General features: G+C 33.1%; 1 protein-coding gene across 1 annotated transcript in view; it reads right to left on the bottom strand.

Moving 5' to 3' along the window:
- LOC126922412 (uncharacterized) overlaps positions 1-15,406 on the bottom strand; it is a 119,647-nt gene extending 104,241 nt beyond the window's left edge. The window contains exon 1 of the mRNA XM_050734982.1: positions 15,220-15,406. The gene's annotated coding sequence lies outside the window, so the exon portion shown is untranslated. The remainder of the gene's footprint in view (positions 1-15,219) is intronic.
- Between the last annotated feature and the right edge of the window lie 6,278 nt (positions 15,407-21,684).

The raw sequence follows: 21,684 nt of genomic DNA, 5'->3' as shown, positions 1-21,684 counted from the left end.
AATACTGTCTTGAGAGTGACTATCCAACAGCATCGTTCAATTGTCAGAGAACGAGAGCTTTCCATATTGCCCTCAAGTGGAGACAAAATAATACCCTTTTAGGAATACGCACGAATTTCGTATTCTGAAAGTAGCCACCGCGAAGGAAACATCAAAATGTTGTTAAGGACGGAATAGTCGAAGTTTGACATCTTTGCTTTTGTTAGGTCCGGTGACTCTTTACGTAACGCAGAATCCATCCCTCGGTCGAGGCGGTCACTAGATGCGGAAATATAATTAGTCGGACTGCGATAATCCTAAAGACCTGTCATAAAACTAAGTATTTTTACTTTACCGTCAAGGCCCTTAATTGCTATGAAACATCTTTCAAGTCGAGACATTCCTTAGGGTTATTGTTCAATCGGGTAAAAAATGGGAAGGTCAGGTTTTTTCCATGTTCAACGCTCATTTCCAGCCGTAAGCGATCGGTGGTGGGGTGACCAACACCCAGCTATAGTTTTCTTCTGCGACAGCATGGTCACCGAACTTTACTGGTTTATCGTCTGAGGATCAGTCAACATCTCTTGACTGATTTTCCATCTTTAAATCAGTCAACATCTATTGACTGGTTTTCCACTCTTAGATTAGTCATCTATTTAAATTATATCTATCCGCACCGAGCGTAACTGTCTATGTCTATAAAGTTGTTGCACTAAAGTGTATTTTGTAACCTGTTACTTCAGTCTTATAATCAGTCCAATCATTTCTATTATCCTAAACGAAATAGGGGATCGATCATTTCGTGGCGTCGATTATCTAATCGTAACGGGAATTTACGACTCCCGTTGACGCGATCTATCGCGAACGTGTCTTTCCACGAACGACTGAACAGCTTTAATACAAGCTTATGAAAAACAATCAATGTTACGTATTGAGATACGAAGAACGTGAATTACTGAAACCGGGAAATAGGAAATAGAATATTAAATAAAACTGCCAAGGATTTTCAATGTCCCGTTAAAGAAATTCAGCGGAAAATTTATAATATAAGGAATCAGGTAAAGTACATGTCATAAAGTAAATAAAGTTAAATACATAGATATGTTATTTGAATATTAAAATTGTAGATGTCACAAAAACTAAAAATGTGCAAAAGAAGGAAAAGATGACGACGGAATAGGCGAGGTAAAGGTTTCCAACTGGCCTTACTTTGGTGCCTTGAAATTTTTAATATTAAATATAAATTTAACAGAATCGTCATACAAAAAATGTCCATACATTATTTTTTCACTCGTTTGTTGGATGCATTACAAAGAAATGTCAATTACATACGTCTATATTGCCATGAGACTTTGTCATATGATGTCATAAAAAATTCTTTGAATTATCTCCTACCTCTTTTTAAAAATATGTGTAATTATTCCAGTTTCCACGATTCAACAGAAGGGAAACATTTTCAGAAATGCTTTCGTTTCGCAAAAGCCTGGTATTATTTCATGATAATGTTGATCTTCAGAATCGATCAATGTTGGATTCAAGTAATGTGTATGTGAGGAACTTGAGTTCGATAAAAAGTTGTGAAACGTACATACCGCTAGATCAATATTTGCCACAATTTCTGGCTCGACGTTCATATTCATATTCATTCATTTTCGTGAAACCCAATATTTGTTAGCAATTATTTCAAAGGAATTTTCGCTATACGACGTACCGTAAATAATTTGTAATTAAAAATACGGTTTAAAGACAAGGTTTTATTATATACGACTTCGTTGTAAACGATGTCAATGACAAAACAATACGAAACAGTAAGGATTCTGCATTAGGGAGATGTGTAGTGCTTTGTCCCAATCCATCGCTCAATGAACAATTCTGGAAAACTCTCTCGTAAAGTATAAATAAATTTATATTCCGCATCAACCACAGCTAACAATACTATACTTTAGGTTCCCTTATAGTTGTTCTAATGACTTCCAGAATGTTTTAGGTACTTCATTACAATACGTTTACCATTTATGGCACCCAAACAACGAGGAAGATTCCATCGACGATAGGAAAACTTCAGAATATTGAAACCAGTCATTTTGTTGTAGTTGGAAGTTGACAAAATATTTCTAGTGTGCTGTTATAATATTATATTTTAAACTAAGAACAATCAACTATTCGAATAAATTAACATTTCCAAATTAACAAATATGTTTAACCATAAATTATCTATATAAAAACATTACTTTTTAGGACGAAAATACAGAAAATGTAATCGAATGTATAAACGACTCTTTGGACAGTACGTGACATTGAACTCGCAAATTCCTTAAAATTAGATTTTAATGGAGCAAAGCTAAAGAGCGAGATATGTAAAATATTTTTTTAAATACGTCATCTTAAGACATTACGACACTTAGCTCGGTAATTAATTGATTTGAAAGATATTTCGAATTCAAATTTATGGAACTTATCGTCTGGAAGGCAAAGACTCGACGCAATATCCTTGTCTTTATGGTATGTATATCTAGCTTAAAAAAGTAGAGACGCTCTTGAAGTGGATATGTGTCAGAGCCCTTTTGCACAATTAAGCTAATGCTATTAGTCAAAACAAGTCACGAGTCAGAAATTAGCAGTGGTAGTAAATTTTCCCGCGGAATAGTAGTAGAATCAGTAATAAATTAAATGAAATCACAACAAAGTAATTAAAAAAAGTTTTGTTCAAATTCACGATGAAGCAGCCTTTCGACAAATTCACCTAAAATTATAAGAGGCAAGTCTATGTATAACCTGTAACTTACCAATTAATTAACTATTAATAAACAAACTGTTAGTTGATAAATTACGATGCAAAAATCGACTAATGCATTATTCGAAAGCGTTTGATTTTTAATTTTTACCTTTCCATTTTTTACCATTCCGAAATTATAACTAGGACGAATTACACAGGATACCTTGTACATGTGTTTAAATATCCATTGCATCTTACACCTCATCACGCAACCGAATATTGTGTTTCGATGTTACATCAAAAACCTGATAAGATATACAATTCCACGATTCCTAATATTTTCTTCGCTTCTTCATGCGAGAATGTTGCGCATCAGATGTTGTCAAACGTAACAGGAAACACGTTGTGCGTGACTAAACTATAATATGAGTCCTTATTGGAAGCACGTACAAAGCGAAACACGCTAAATCTTCATGTTTGCAAAAACAGGGTGCATTACATAAAAATACGTGGAACGAGTTACGTCTCGAATTTGGTAAAAGATAGAGAAAGATTGTTAAGAGGAAAGTTGAATATAACAACGTTTATTTTTCTACAATTTCACTTTCTTTATAAGTGCAACGATACATCCACTCTTTTTTAATGGAATCGCATATTTTTTTATTCTTGTCAATTCTTTGGAACATTCTGCGTGAAAAATTATGTTTAAAAAACCAATACTTCGTGAAGTGTTTCTCGTTTTTGATAAATCGTATATTTATGATATACTAATTTTTTACTAACCGTACATTTGCAATAAACCTGGTACTTTGTATATACATTTTCGAATGTCTTTGAAATTTTATAATCACGACAGCCGTGTCTTATTCCAATGTTAACGAAATTTCAAGAAGTTTAAAGGAGTTCCACAAATTTCAAAAGATTTTTTAATAATGCTCATAATATATCCATAAAAAAATTCTATGGTAAGTGTTCGAATATTTTCATAAATTACTGTATGTCTATGTGTCTAGTTTAAGAGAAATAGTACTTGCAATAACAATCAACAAAGATATTTGTCAAATACATGTTTATATGATGAAGCTATAAATGAAAGAACACATCACTTCTGCTTTATTTAATTTGTTTTCCTTCTGAGAATGTATCGCTTGACAATCCATCGCAAGTAATCGAACATTTATAAATTGTAGGAGGGTCAGAATGATGACGATACATAGTATTGTTGCTTATATTTATTCACTGTTGTTTGCAATATCGTTAGCCAATCAAAAGCGTGATTCGCTTTCTACTTTCAAAGACTTTGCTGTTTTTCGAGATAAGTATATCTCATTACATCTTGATAATTATATTTCATATACATTTTGACTATTATTAATATTCATGATTTGTCATTATTTAACTTTTGTGTATCTTTATTGGATGTAATTGTTCGTTTAAGGAAAATGTATATGATACATAAATAAATAAGAAAGAGTGGCGTGTCTCTCTGGTGCTTGCGTTGAATACCGCATTTTTAATCGGGACAGACACTGCTCTATATGTATGCAAGTTATACAAACTGAAATGATATCTTTAATGTTTGTGAAAAAACGATTTGAAAATAATTGTGATATCTCAAGCAAATTATTTGCGTTTTAACATTTAACGCTCCGACTTTTAATTGTGAATATCGACCGGCAACTCCAGCTTATTCTCATCATACTTTGTAATGTTTTTTATTAACGCATTAGTAAAAAATAATTGAAAGTACCGAATAGGTTCACATAAATTGTGTACCTGCGGACTAGGAGTTTTTGTATCAGTCGAAAATTCAAATCGTTGTGAAATGATATCTTCGTTAAAAATTTCCTGTCAATCAGAAGATCTTACGTTACAAATACTTTTGGTTGGATCTTCTTCCTGTGTTTCTCCATCACTTACACTTTCGTCACCCGATGAAAGTTCTCTTATTTTTCTTCTTCTTCCAAGAACAAGAATACCATTATCACTGCTGTCACTATAACTGTTTTCCAAGTCAACAGCTACATCATTCTAGATGCGAAAATCAAAATTGTCATCGTCACTATCTATATTTTCCCTACAAAGATAATTCATTTTTCTTCTCAACGTAATTAAAATAGATGGGTTTACGATAAAACAGGTTCAGATCTGACTGTCTTTACTGATCGCTTGTAACTGACTGAGGAGTATTATTTTTTATTTATAGACAATTACCGATAACGAGCCAAAAATACATTTGGAATAAAGCGCCGCACATCGGTGGTGCTTGAGAGGCACACTTGGAGCGTTAAGTGTTAATGAAAAATTGTTCGCGTTCTAATTAAAAGTTTGATAAAATTCAAACACGTTTATGTATCTTCTACTATTTTCCACGTTTTGTTTTCATTTTATTCTCAAGATGCCGTCTCGATACTAAAAAGTAAAAACGATATTAGTTTAGTTTAGAGGAAGTTTAGTAGAAGAAAGAATAAAAGAACAGGTTCCCTTTGAAAAAGAAAAATGATTACATATTTCGTTAATATTTTATTGCATCTTATAACTTAAGAATATAAAAATTCGTTATTTTATTTCACCTTTGTCACCTAATTTATTGAGTAAAAAGTTTCAATAAACAAGTTTAATAACTCTAGGCGGTTCTTCATGGAAAAAAGACTTTTACGTTTCTACTTTCAGTCTTTTAAGGGTAATATATACTGGATTTTAATTTATTTCATTGAAAGCAGTAGTATAAGATGTTTTATTAATAATATCTATTAAAACTTTTGCCATTGGAAAGATTAGACACAGTATCAATTACTCTAAATGAAAAGCTATACGAATGAATCATTGATAACTTCATAGACTTTCGGAATTAATAATTCTTTGCAAGTATAATTCTTTATTGGTACTGAGATATAAATATTTGTTGAAGCTTGGATTAGATTCTTATCGGTTTCCGCAGTACGTCCGGTATATTCCGTTCAAAATTAAAAGTTATCGAAATTTAAGACTAATCCGCAGACAAGATTAAGTACGATCGAATCATCGAAACTGTCCATATGGTGTGATTTCAAGGAAGAATATCGCGTGACGTATACATTAATATCCGTGCGGATAGAAGAACCTGCTACGAAGAAGACAAAAATTATGGTTTGTCGGCAACGCCGTCACGAGTTTAAAATCTTTGTATCATGGCTCCGTGTGATTGCTATTGAGCGAAGCAGTCCTCGTTCGATTCGATCGCAAATAAGCCTGTAAATCTTTCGTATGAAAATAAGCTATTCCCGAGTTACCAACTTCCGCTGGAATAAATTTGAAGCGTTATTCGTAAAAGTAATTGCACTTGTATCGTTCGTTGTATCGTAAAACAATTGTATCGTATTCGTTCTTTATTTATTTATTGCGCGGTATCTATTTCGCACACAATTGAATAAAAAGTCTCATTACCTTCCGTCGCATGAAATCGTCGTCGTCTTTTTCCTAATTCTAGATCATCCAGAATCCGGCAAACGGTTAAATCGCTGGTTATCGCAATTTCGTTCGCGTTGGATTCTCCACCGGAAGGTGTAAACTATCAATATGAAAGACTCGCACAATTATTTAAATGGGTCATATGTAGTCACGGAGATTAAATGAAAATATTTTAAAAACTTGTTTTGTTCTATTACATAAAACTGATAAAACTTTTTATTTTTTTCGCCTATTATTTTCAAACTTTGAGAATCTTTCGACATTAGAAACAAAAAGTTGTGTTTATTTGTTTACAAAACACTATTGAGATACTAACGTCCTTCGCTCTATTTTTCAAACTTAAAAGCTACGATGCTTATCATCCTTTCTAGCAATGCGATCTTTTCAAAATTTACGATATCTGTTCCTATATGCGTGTTCGTAAGGCACACGGTAACGTCGTCCGCGATTTTCCACATTCTTATGTTCAAATGTCGCAGTCCTATTCTCTTACAGTATAGAATAGGCACAAAAATTTCATAAAACAGCGTATATTACGATTGTACAAGACATATAAAAAGTAAATGTAAAAACCATCATCACGTGATTCTACTCCTCTGGATCGGTGGAAATTTTCAAAAAGTTCATGTAAAATTAACTTTGAAGAGACCAAAATTTTCTTATTCCTACTTATTCTACTCGTCATGTGAATAAAAAAATCTCTAAGGAACCATGGACAACTAAAGCGTTCTTTTCGAACAAAATATTAAAGTTGGTTAAAGTTTCACTAATTTTCGAACTCACTTTGTTCGTAATGTGCTTACATTCTGCAGTTAGATGCAGGGAAAATAGCATTTGTTGTTGCACGTACATATCCCAGATCTAGCATTATATATCCTTTATCTTCTTTTTTTCTTTTTCTCTTTCTGACTATTTAAACAACCTCGAACTCGCATTTCTACATTTTCATCAAGTTTTTCTCCAAGATTATATATTGGCCTTGTATGATAAAAGCCACATTCAATCGGATGTGGTAATTGTTCAACGGATATAAACTGCTTACTTGAACTATAAACAATTTCGTCTCCTAAAGAAAAATCCACTGCAAGTTGGCGAACCGGCAGACTGCGATGAGATGGAGTACCATCACGTGTGAAATAGGTAGCATTACATGTCATCGGTGAAGACAAATAGATGAGACTAGTAACATGATTCCCAATAATTATTCATTAAATCTTTCAACCATTTTATATGGATTTTTCTGAGCCCATCCTAGCATTTTGTTCATTAAGGACAATACTACTTAAGAAACTGTTCTCGTTTCTAAATAACACGCGTTTCACGATGCAGCTTGTGCAGCATCCAACGGAAAAAGCTTCGTCGAACGGGATAGTCATGCGACTAGAGTGTTTGGCTGCGGCAAATTTTATGAAATTGCATATATACTCATCGTATTCGTCGGATTGTTAGACGACTGATTCCCGCTTGACGAATTATTTTAGTTTTATTTTATTTCATTTAAAGAATTATTTTAAACTCAACAGTGAATAAACAGGACCAAAGCGACAATTAATCTGCTCTTCTTCGCGCCAATTCTTGCGGGGTTGACCTGCTTTCGGATAACGCAATGTTAATTCTTGATCACCGAATTGTTAACATAGTCTTTTGCACGTAGAAATCTTCCATTATTCCTGTATTCTGACATATTTCACGAGCTAATCTGTAATTTCCTGCTGTTTCGCAAATAGCGCACTACTCTCTCTCATTAAATGTGAACATATGTATATGTAAACGCACAATGAGTAAATTATATTTAAGAATAATTAAAATTTTAACGGTTAAGCTGCGATCCTTAGATGATTCCTCAAAGACTTGTTATTCTCACGATGAATAGAATACGGTGCAATAAAAATAGTTTAATCTTAAACATCATGCTCAAGGTTAATTTTGCACGAATTCTTTTTTACAAATCTCCACCAATCCAGAAGTGCAGAATCAAGCAACAATGGTTTTCACACGTACTGTTTATTACACACAGCCTGTCACAAAAATATTCGATCAACGCAATAAATAGATTTGACTGTAAGATTCGGTATTTCAAATAAATATACAAAGGATACAAAGGTCTGTTATGCTGTACCACAACATAGTTTCTAAGTGACTAAAATACAAAATGATTTTATATTTTTTGCTTGTGTAGATAATAAAAGAGAAACGAAAAAATAGCGAATTCTTGTGGTCAAACATGATCGAACACGATATACAATTAAACGCATGAAACTAAAATAATATTTTTTAATCTCTCTAATGAATGTTGTGGCATATTAAAAATAATTATTTTCAAATAGTCAATATTGTTGCATTATAATTTTTCTATAGAATATTCTTTAATTCTTCCTATAAATTTTGAATAATTTCACAAACTTTTTCCAAACATTTTGCACGTACGATTTACAGCTTCTAACAATCGTAAATTCAGATCCTCAAGAATTATTCTCACAAAATACTAGGTCGCTTCCACACTGTTTAAATCTTACTTATTGCCGCGAAAACGGTAATGAAAATTGGCCAGTCTGTCGTTGGCACTCAAACTCGTTCTTATCTATACATATACTTTCGCCGCGGCAGCTCAGCTATTATCGCTGAAGTACTGGCATTTAGATCATCTTTCTGTAATTAGTATCGATTAAACGAGCCCAATTTCTTCCGTTTTCTTCTTTCTTTCCTTTTTTTAACCAATTTCATATCCCTTTCCCTTTCCAATTACGATGATGATGATGGTGATGATGATGATGATGATGATGATGATGATGATGATGATGATGATGATGATGATAACACAGCCGAACCTTGGTAACTCCAATCTCAAGGAAAGCGCTATAATCTCCTAATATGGAGATTGTATCTCATTTGTTTATCATGCGTGTTACATAAAACATTTTGGCATTTTGTTAACACTGTAATAAGACGCGATTACCATGATTACATTGGCAAAATTTGGATCCAATCTAAAAAAATATACAGTCCAGCGTATAATAATGATGGTGTCATTGGATACTAACATGGAAATGACAATATTAACAAAGATTGCGAAATCTTGAATAAGTTGGCTGTATGTGCAGCTGATGCTTTAAGTCGATGATAAAACAGTTCCAAAGGATTTGAGAACGTGGCTCTTTGTTTTTGAAAAATTAATCGAGAAATTTTGTTCTTGAGCAGCAATTTCTTTGGTTTTACACGTCTTTGTTACAATTTCCGTCTGCAAAATTGTAAAAATATGCCGGAGCGCTATAACAAATAAAAATAATCGAAAATTTATCAAAATAAATCGTAAAAATAAAAAAAGAAGCATAATATTAATATTACGAGAATTTATAAAGTAGGATATCGACAAACTCATCAAGTTCTCCAGAACAAATCACTATACACTCAAATATTTACGGGGTTGTTTTACCTAAATCTAGATCAACCTAAAATATCAAATACACATACAGTAAACTCATTCGAGATTGCGCAGTTGTCACGTAAAATAAAAAAGAAATTTAAAAGAAAGAAGAAAACTTTATTTTTTCTTCGTTTATACACTTATAACGTGTATTATGACGTGATTTACGTTACACAGTCATCGTCGTCTCTTTGTAAGATCTATTGATATTATAAACGATTGCGTGTTTAAATATTTTTGTAATCTCTGCAAAATATATACTTGCACTAAATATCTTGTAGCTTGTGTACACATTTTCAGAATCGTCAGAAATGTTATCACTATAATCGTGGTAGTTGCGTGTCAGTAGCGCTAATGAAATTTTAAAATGTTTCGTACAATACACGTAATATGTTCGTAAAAAGAGTATAAATATTTTCGCGAGTCACTGTGTATATTCCATTAAATTTTATATATTCTATTACATCTCCAGTTCCTTCTTTAAATATATTCTATTAGATTACCCAAATAGGACTCACATTTTTAGATGAAATCCGAACCAGTAAAAGTGCGTTGAAATAAGCACGATATAGTTACAAATACATCGAGTTACGGAAACGCATGTAATAATTAATTAGTCATCTTTTTTAAAATATTGATCTTACTTTGATGTTTCTTTAAACTTTAAAGCGTAAAACTGATTGTTAATTATTAATTTTCGTTTACCTTACTTTTTTACTAGCTGCTTTCTTACACTACGGCTCATAACTATACAAATAAACAATACGTGCAGGATCAAAATAGATTTATAAATATTATTGATATACATTTTATCGATATACAACATATTGATATACAAATATTATTGCATAATTACCAAAAATATGTATCGTATATTATATATTAGTATACGCTAGTGCCTGATGTAGCTACACAATTATTTATATACTGGTAATAATTTGTAATTATTACATCATTACACCACTGTTTTATATTCAAAAACGTAAAACGTAAAGAATATTCGATATTAAAAGCTAAAATAATTAATCCTAAATTTGAAATGGATACAAATATTTATGAATATTGTATATAAAACGAGAAAACTGAAAGTTAGATTTTGCAATAAAGATAACTTATTGTTAGTGTAAAGTTAAATTTTGAATAATAGTACGTATATTCGAACTAAAGGAAGTTGTTTATCGTAAAAATATTTTTGAAAACTAATTTACGACTTCTGTTAGATTATAAAGCATTCATAAACGACTAACACAATTGCGACCAACTTTTCCAATTGATTCTTTCTAGTTTATACTTTACACTTTACACAGTAGAATATACACTACAAATCATAACTGCAGCTTTGTGCCTGTCATGTGCGTTAGTCCGATATCCAATACTGATTTACGTTAGAATGCTAGAGAGACTATTGTTTAACGGTATTGAAAATTCAAAAGAATAAAATAGCAATACACGTACATATCTCGGGGGAAATGAATGCCATTCGATTTTATTTTGTTTTAAACAATGTTATTAAAATCGTGCACCTTTATCTTTCTGAAAGTTGCATAGTATATTTCTTATAATTCCTACAAACAAAAATATATTAATAGTAAGCGAAAGAAAAGAAAAAAAAGGTCAAATTCTACAGCGAATGGTATTCTTTTATTTTTCAACAATAAACACTGTTCTTGACGTACAAGGTATTGTGTGAAATTCTCTATAACACACAAGATACGGTAATAGTGGAAAATGAGTATACTTGGAAGCTATACATGTTGTATAAATTGAAAATTGATGGAAAAGATATAAAGTATATAGGAAAACAAATTGATAATAAAAAGACGTTAGTAAATCTATAAGTAAGTCAATAGTATACGATCCCTTTGTTTGCAAAGTGCATGCTCAGTTGACTCTCACCACACGTTCTGCGTTACAAGGGATCCATAGCGCAAGAACTAAAACACATTTTTTCTACGCTAATTCTACAGAGAAATAACTGTCACGCAATACGTAAAATTCTCCTTATCATGTCAAAGATAATGCGAAACTATGATATTCGACTCAATTCAAAAACTTAAACATTTGTTGATATGTCACGAATAAGACAATTAGCGAACAGGAAGCAATCGTAGCAAATCAGTTACATACAAATATGTACTGATCGTGATTGTTTGCCTTGTATATTTCGCACAGTAATGTGCTTTTGCATCTCTAAAATTTACTCACATACATATTCGTACAGTGACGTAAATAATTATAAATTGAACCCTATTTTTTGATTTTTTCATAATATTCAAACAAAAATTGATAAAATCGTTTATATAATTCATGTAATACAATAACATGAAAGATCAAATAAAATTATAATATAAAAAAAAAGAGGATACAACAAACAAAAATTTTCTTCTTCTAAAATCTGGAGAAAATTTAAATTTCCTTTAAAATTATGTTTTTAGCTATGAAAAAATAAATTCAATGTTAATTTTGTTACTTTTTCATTCAATGTTTACTGGATTTTTCATTATATTTGATTACTTGTTTTATTAATCTGCACTATCCACAAACGTATAAAAGTTTTATTTTGAATATTCAACCATGCGGATTTTATTTCTCCTTCAAGTTCAGCGACGTTTTTCGCTGGTGGCCTTCTAGCGATCGTAAACTTTTCTCGATTCTCGATCGGATTCGGATCAGGACGTAATGCTGACCATGGTAAAATAATTCTATTCGAAATGCTGAAACCACTTTTTTCTAGCGAAGACTGCATGAATAGCAGCATTGTCTTGTTGAAAAATTGTTCTTCTGTCTTCAATTTCATGTTATGATAGGCAATAATTCGTCATCTCGCATCTCTTGATATCCTATAGCGTTCAATCTATCCTTTACGAGTACAATTTCACTTAAGATATCCAGATACGATCAGCGGTTTCTTGCAAATATCGAACGACTAATGCAGAAAATGTGTGTGAGCTTATAATTATTCGTAGCACTGTAGAGTCTCTTTAAACAATTTTATAATCGTATTATAAGAGTATCGCGTTACGATACGGAAATCGTATAACGCGTTATAGGGCATCTAATATTGTACGTACATAGGATAAATTGCATGTAATATAACGAAACCAAATGATCTGACTTTTATTCAAGCGGCTTGCAACGCATCTCAACGAAGCTATTGGATTTTGGTTTATGATGAGCAGTAATAGTGAATTTACGCAGACTTCGCCGACCATGGAACACTTAATCAAACGAAATCCATAAAAACGCAAAAATAAAAAAATTTTTAACGAGATTTAAAATGGTTATCTCGAAATTTAATCTATAATATTATTACTTTATAAGGTGATATTGCGATAAAATGTAATTGTAAATGTAAATGTAATTAAAAATGCACAATAACCGTACAAAATGTAATATAAATGTACAAAAACTACCGTATTTCTTCTATTAAAATGTCAAAATTCTGTTAAACTAAATTTCGAGAAATTACTTTGAATCTTACTTAAACTGTTGCAAAATTCTCTTGTTCATTCAGAAATGAGTAAAGAACGTAAACCAGGATAATTAAGGATAAAGCATCTTGTGATTTTAAGTTACAAACTCTTTTTGGTATAAAATCATTCTCGCTTCCCCCTAAAAAAAGATGATCTCTTGTATCAAACCTTTCCATTACCATATCTTCACCGATATACACACTTATGAAAAATTTCATGATAATGTTTCTTTCGTTACAACAGATGTGTAACAGCATGATTCATATGCAAATATAAACAAAACATTCTCGAAACTCGAAGATTAGAATATTCGAATACAGAGGTATCGCGAATATAAAGCTCATTCCCTAAGGAAATAAAAACTTTGTCAGCATCAGTGAAATACAAAACCGTCTTTACACGTTCTTTTCCCTAATGCGACTTTGTACCCTGAAACTCAAACCCTGAATCGCTGATAAAAGCTGCGAAACTAAATGTTCTTCGCGTTGAATAAATTAGTTTCAAATTGATGTCTTGTAATATTTATTAATAATTTACTGATATTCTTCTTCTATAAAAAATAAATAATGCGACGGCTAGAATTTTTAAGACAAACCAATCTTTTTCAAAAGCTATAAAGATCAACCTATGATGTCAGTTGAGCTATAATTTATTATACTACGCGATTGCAAGCAATTAACTTAAAACGAAAGTGTACTTTTTATTATGTTCAACGAGAAAACTAAATATAGGAATTTGCAATACCTATGGTACATACAACACTAATTTTACACAAAATGTTTATAATAATACCTATTTGGATGAAAAGAAAAAGAAAACGATGTATCGAAGCTTAGTAATTTAAAAATTTTTCAACAATTTCATTACATCAGTTTTATAATAATTTTAAATGAGTAATTTCAAATATTTATAGACACACGTGAGCCACTGCAATTTCATTGTCCAATTTTTTGTATTATTTCTATCCTCTAAAACATATATTTTGCTTCCAAGATTGATAAAAAGCTGAATCAAAGAAAAGCGTTTTCAGAAGAAACCCAAAGCCTACAACTCATAAGTAAAGAAATAACAGCATTTTATGCAAATCCTGTAACAAATGTTCTAACCCGTTAATACGAATAAATATTTTCCAACGCTTCCATCTGTCTACCCAAGATATCCTTTTCATTGCAATTTCTATAATAGGAATTAGATTAGTAATACTAATAAAATAAAACGTTTGCTACTACGAATTTTTAAAAAACGCTTCATGTCTAGAATTTAGATTACAATTTATGTATCGAAACAGTCACTCGATCCAATTTTCTCGATTCTGTAATACTTGGATCAAAACGTACAAATTCAGTGCGTAACTCTTACAACGATATTTCAAGAAAATAAAAGTATCCAATTATAGATGGATATCAACGAACGAATGCGTTTCTTGCAAGTTGTATTCCTTCCCTATTAAGCTCCCCTTTCCCTCTTCTTTCAAAGGCTTCTTTCACTTTCGTCGATCGCATAGGTAATCATGCAGACGTGCATCAAGATACAAATTGCACGTTTGCATACAAAGACGTATAAAATGACATATAAAAATATTTTGTTTAGCTTTGTGTTACTCTTATTATTAGCTGAAAGTTACATCAAATTTGGAAATAAAGTTACGTTTCAGTTGCGGTAGTTCTTCAAATAGTTTATTAGTATGACAAAGCACTCTTATCGTGTGAAACTTTACGCCATTGCACTTTAAAATTGCAGAAATTAAGCAAATACTTCTTTGAACTACGCGACAAATGACATTAAAAATGCGCAATATTGATGATGAGATGCAACTTTTGTAAAAACTTTTCGACTTTTTAAATAATAAGATGAGATTCTAGTTGTCAGAAGGGAAGCTCACAATATGACGAAATCCATCGATTTAGTATCGAATGTAAATTAATTTGTTCTGTATGTAAGAACAACCATTGCCACAAAATGCACAATTCTGTGATTTAATTGAACATTGTTTCTCTGCAATATAAATAATTGCACTTGTAGAGATAGCGTAATATGTATGGCGAATATTTGATTTAAAAATATCAAAGTACATATATCAAACGAGGAAATTCAAGATACTGGAGTATTCTCTTGTTTTCCTGGAAAAAGACAAACGTGGACGTGTTATGAGCCGTGGAATTTGAATCGTCTCTTACCTTTGTCAGATTCTGCCAGTTGTTAGATACCGCAACTTCTTCTTTTCTTGAATCAATCGATGTTACTTGCCGCCAAACATAACACGAAAGAACGCGAACCGACCGAGTCAGAAGAAAAGAAGGAACCAGGGAAACGAAGCGAAGCCGCGGAAGTTCTCCACGTGACTGATGGAACTAGGTGTACGTCGCCGACGAGGAAGCTAAACAGAATACCAACCAATGCGCAAGTCCTATCCTCTCCAATGATATAGATATCTACGCTACCTTACACTCGCCAAACACCTTCGTTCTGTGTTTGCTTCTTTCATTCGGTTTGAACTTTGAAACTGCGTTACAAAAATACAAGAGGATAAGTGCACCCACAATAAGGTTGGACATTTTCTATTTGAAACGAAAATAACGAATAAAGAAGTCAAATAGTTAATATTTATTTAAAATAAAATAGCAAACGAGTTTATTAGAAAATAAAGTTCTTGCAAATAAACAAACTCCTACGTGAGAAATAAATTATTTCTAAAATAGATTCTCTCAGATAATATCAGAGGATAAAGCGCAATAAATAATTATCTTTAACGCTTAAGAGAAATACCATTCAAAGGTATTTGGACATTTGCTTATTTTTGACAAGACGTTTCAGGTGCGAAACTAAAATTAAATTAACCTGCAATGATTTTGTTCGCCATAATCAACATAGCTACGTATAATAATATATTATAACCCGATTAAATTGATTTGCGCAAGTCGATATTAATAATAAAACTGGCGTTTGTAATTGTCATACTTTATACAACTATTTTATTTCTTGATAAAGTCTTTATCTTCAGATTCTTTAATTTTTTAAATATAAGACGATTATGTATTATACATGATGAGGTAGATAAAGTGTTACAAGCTACTGCAGATATCAATTTAAAATTTTTAAATGTTAAATAGCAGAGGGGCTATCAATTTAGGGTGTACGATATTGTGTGGTGAATTTTTGAGGGTGTTATCTGCATTTTTTAAAAATAGGATCGCATATTAATTTTTCTATATTCGAACAAATGTTATCGAACCTAACAATTTTTACCTAAAACATCTTTTTTACTTTGCATAGTTAAAGAATTATAGCGGAAATTACTCTACGTAATGGGAGCTCCACGAAGATGCCAAAGATATGAAAAGAAATGTATTCTACTTTGAAAATAATTTTTCAAAGAGGTCACCTGATTTAACACCACTTAATTTTTTATGGGGCTACGTAAAGAAAAAGGTGATGGCAACGTCACCAACTACGAAGGGGACTATGAAAAGGAAAATTCACACCGCCTATAAATCCGTAACTCCAACAATGTCATCATGTTCGTACAGCTATTATCACAAGAATAAATGCATATTCGGAAGATAATGGACAACTCCTTGATGACATAAATTTCAAAGTAAAATATATTTGTTTTGATATCTTTCGACACCTTCATGGAGCCCCTTCGTGTAAATTATTTTCTCCTATAATTCTTTAACTATGCAAAATAAAAAAAAAATACAAAAATAAAAAAGGTAAAAATTGTTAGCTTTGCTTTTGATGACAAATATAGCGCAAACAAGTCGTTTTGCGCTAGAATACACGCGTAATTTTGTAAAATAATATTGAAGTATTCAAACTATCGTATCTCTGACGATACTGAAGATATATAGATAATTAAAAGCGCGTTAAGCTCCGCTTCTAATGACAAATGCAACGTATATTGGTCGTCTCCTCTTAGAACTACGCTGGATCTCGTGTGTTACAATGCGCAATTTTGTAAAAAATGATTTAAATACTCAAATTAACGTATCTCCATTGCTACTACAGTTATGAAGACAATTAAGGGCGAACATCTGTCCAAATATCGAATAAATGATACGCCTGCTACCAGTAAATTAATATATATTAATATTAATATCATTGTGAAAAAATGGGGGTGGCACCGTTCCCGCCCCCTAAGAAACTCGAGCACACGATATCTTACACCTTAAAATGTTACCCCCTATTTACCATTTTGCCCATTATATTTATCATTATTTACCATTTAATCCATCATTTTACAGCTGAAAATTTCAGTATTGATATCAGCAGTGGCTTTGGAGGAGACAGGTTGTAACATTTTATCAGCCACGCTCTGTACATGTCGGAAATATATATACATAAAATATATGTCGGAGATGAAAGGACATCGGGGCTTTTCTTTTGGAATTTTTGGGAAGATCCCCCATACTTTAGTCTAGACTATTTATTATAGCTGTATTTAAATAATAAAACTTAGAGGTAGTTGTTATGATTCAATCCGATTACGTTTGCCCGAGATTTGTGACAGTGGGCTTGGGCTCGAGGTGACACAACTGGTCGCCGAACATAGCCACGGTCACGGGACGAATGTTTTTACCTAACAGAGAAGTGCCAATATTGTGCGGCACACGTTGTATTAACAATCAAACCCCGGGCCGAAGCAATGCCGCCGCTACGCGGGGCTGCCTAGCAACGGCTGTTGGAATTTTGTTGGTATCCCCGGCCAATATACAACAAACGACACGCGATCGTAAGGAGAGGAAAATTTTCATCGGTCTTTTATTTTTGCGATCACCTTGGAGAGTCTGCGAAGAAATTAGCAGATACTCCGAGAAATACAAATCAAGAATAGCAACACACCCAAACCGGTTAGCTGCGGAAACATACAAAACCATAAACATGGACAGAAGACTAAAAAGGAAGCACCCAGCAGACCTTATAAAGGACATAACCTAACAAACACGAGGATGGTACCCCGCTGGGGGTAGCCACCAACATGCTAATTTAACCGTTAAAAAATTCCACCAAATGTCCAAATTGGACAAATTGTGAATTTCAATAAATAAATAAAAAAAAAAACCTTGGAGAGTTTTCACATCGTCTTTACGTGCAGTATTATACCGAGCGTCACAACAAACGTTACTTTGTGCTTCAAAATATATTCCACGTTTAACAAAGAGTTACCCCATTGACCGTGGATTCGTTACTGAACCTAAGAACATTGTCTTTAATATCTCGAGTGTCTAATCACTACGGTTATTTGACAAACTTTGTAAAAATCAATATTTATACCAGTAAATATAATCTCTATTGTACAACAACGATGACTAGTCCGAATGTAGATTCGTTACACACCCGTAAATCTAACGCTAACCCGACATATATATACTGAAAGTCGTGAAAGACTGCATTTTTGACATTTGTATCCGTTTGTGATTTATAGCGGCGTTAACAGATTTTACATAACTGGCATAAATCTTTAAAATGTATTGATTAAATTTCCATTACCAGCGTAGATAAAAAAATTGTAAAACATGACCTTTGCCTTTGTCTTCGCTATTCCGATTAAGGGACTATTCTAGTTTAGAAATTTGAAAAAAATCGAAAAATTGATTTTATATTTCCAAAGTTTAGACATTCAAGAGTATATTCTCAAAGGGATTTTTCAAAATTTCATTTATTTACCGAATTACAGCGATTTTGGTGACGCGGCAACTAAACTGGTCCGACCGGAACAAATCGAACAAAAAGGGAAAAGCTGTGGCTGAGAGCACCATTGATGAATTTGTCCATGAAAATCCTCCTCCAAGTGACGATGTATTGAAAGTTATAAAGCCAATCTATGAAAGTTTGTCTGCAAATACCTTATTAAAACGATGTTTGGATTCTGAAACTCAGAATAATAACGAATCGTTAAATTCCTTGATATGGATTTTTGCTCCGAAACACATTCATACAGGAACGCGGACCATTAAAATTGCTACTTTTCTCGCTGCCAGTATTTTTAACGAAGGTTTTATAACCATTTTAAAAATATCGAACGTTATGGGAATCACGATTGGTCCAGAAGCCCATTGCGTTCGCTGTCAAACGGGACGAAACTCGGATCGAACGCTCTAAAATCCGTCTTCGGATGCTTCAAAGGAAGTCAAGACTGCTCGTCTACGCGAAAGAACTTCAGAGAATGAACACTTTGAAGTGCAGGAAGGATCCATTGTATGGAGTAGGAATCGCCGATTGAAAATATCTAAGTATACTATACCATTATATGAGTAAAACTGCGTGAAACTTTACTCGAAACTTTAAACGCGTTTTTCTCGAAACTACTTTTTTCAAGCTGGCGTGCATGATATCTCAAGTTCTACCGAACCGATTTATTTGAAATTTTTTGTGAACCTTCTCTATACATCCCTCTGTCGCTTATTAGATAAAAGTAAACAATTTTAACTTTTAACTATTTTTAAAAAATTTGAAACTGTTAAAAAAATACGTGAAAAAAATTTTTTCTTCAAACGGCCATCATTTTGTGAAAAAAATTTTTTTTTACTTCTCCGACGTAAGCGCGATAGCGACATCTTTACTGATTAAAAATCCGTTGGATTTTTTTGTTTCAGATGACCAAAAGGGTTGGAACCATGCATGCCAGGACATTCCTTTTTTGGACCCCCCCCCCCAATTTACCGACCGATAACTTTTCGAGTTTTGAATTTTTTTTATTTTTTTATGTATTCTTAAAATATAAATATACGAATGATAATTATGATATTATAATTATTATATTAATTAACGAATGATAAAAAATGGATAGTAAAAATATTCTTTGTTTTTTTTTACAGAGCTCGAAAAAACGCCCGAAATTCGTGCCTTTAGACTAGAATACCCCCTTAATTGCAATTCTTTCAAAAAAATTTTTTCGCGTCATCTAATAAACAAATCCTACTAACTTCTGAAAAAGACTCAAGTCGTTTGGTTCAATAGTAAAAAAGTTACTCCTTTAAAAAGCGCAAAAATACTTTCTTCACCCGCTGCATATATATAGATATGTAGCTAATAATAATAATGTATTTTTCCTATCACTAGAACGTTTAAGGAAACATATCTCGAAACTTGTCTTTGAAACAATTTCACCGAAATTGTACATGTCAAATAAGATGACAAATATTAAGAGGCTATGCAACTATGTCGGTTTCAAAATATCGAAATTCTTTCTTTCTGCATCTTTTTAAAGTTCGATATGTGTAGAATACTATGGTAGAAGGGTATTTTGAAATTTTTAAGAATAGCGAAGTTACAATACTGAATACGACAGCATTCTTTTATTTTAGCGAAAGCTTCGTTTTAAACTTTAAACGCGTTTTTTCGAAACTTTGCTTTTCGATGTTGCATCGAGCAAATCCCCATGTTCCGCCGCGCAACACGTCTGCTCTCCATCCCGCGCTGCTTGACAGCCAACGGTCTACGTGCCGTCCTTCGAACCTTCCATAGGCCCAAGGACCCACCATAAAGTTGAAATCCTAACTGCATTGTTCGCATATATGGTTTAAGTCAATTTGTTTGACAGAAAAGACTTTCTAATTCTAGAAGTGTTTTCAGTTGGTTTTTTAGAAGGGTCCTTGGGTTTATTACGCGCTCTTAAGAATAACGGAGAAAGCGAGTAGTGGCCTAACGCAAAATGGAAATGCCTAACGGAAAAGCCGGGTTTTCCCAAAAAACAAAGACATCAAACTAGCAACAGTAGTAGGAGGTTCCGTCCCCTCTCATCACTCATCAACATCGACTAACCAATGAACATCGCAGATCGTTGCCCTCACTTTACGAACGAAAAGTGTGAGCAACGAATCCGTTTTCTTCACCCAAAAAATCACACCCACACGAGCTTTCCTCCGCAATTGCACGAGAGCAAAGAGTCAGTTCAAGTCATTCAGTCAAGTGAGACGGTCGAGGTCAAGCAGTCGACGTCTATTCATTCGGTCATTCGGTTGATTCTGTTGATTCGATTCAGTCAAAGTAGGATCTGATAAATCGCTACGTCTACTACGACCCGAGAGCCTTCATCTATCGGATTGGCAGTCAGAATCTGAACAAGATCAAGGCAATCCCCATACTCAGCGACGTTACTAGTGTGTGTGATTATACGAAGTTGTTGGAAAATATATAAGTTATAACACTGTTAATCACGGAGTTATATCATTTCAACCACCCCTATTGTCTTAACGGAAATCAGGGGATCGATCTACTCGCGGCGTCGATTATTATAATCGTAACGGGAATTTACGACTCCCGTTGACGTGTTTCCTCGCGATTGCGTCTCCCCGCGATTGGTCGAATTTACATGGTCCTTCGAGCCGGATCACGTGCCAGTGTCAAGTGAAGTGACCACACAGTGCCACGTGTTCCCATTGAATCCAACAGCGGAAGTGTATCACTCCATCAAGGTCAGTGACGTCAGGAGCATCACCTTCGAAAAGAGATACCCATTGGTCGAGACAGGCACCCAGGCAGCGTCCCGACGTAACTGAGTAATCAACTTTGAGAAGGTTGCAAATCGGTCCACATCACGAATCATGCTGACCACGTCAAAAGTTAATAGCATACGCCGAAAACGCGATAAACTGTTCGAAGGCACGTTAACGACTGTAAGGGAAGGCATCGATAGATAC

The sequence above is a fragment of the Bombus affinis genome, chromosome 12 (assembly GCF_024516045.1).
Source record: "Bombus affinis isolate iyBomAffi1 chromosome 12, iyBomAffi1.2, whole genome shotgun sequence".
Taxonomy (NCBI): Eukaryota; Metazoa; Arthropoda; class Insecta; order Hymenoptera; family Apidae; genus Bombus; species Bombus affinis.
Note: the sequence above shows the minus strand (reverse complement) of the source record. Positions and strands in the feature narration are given on the sequence as shown.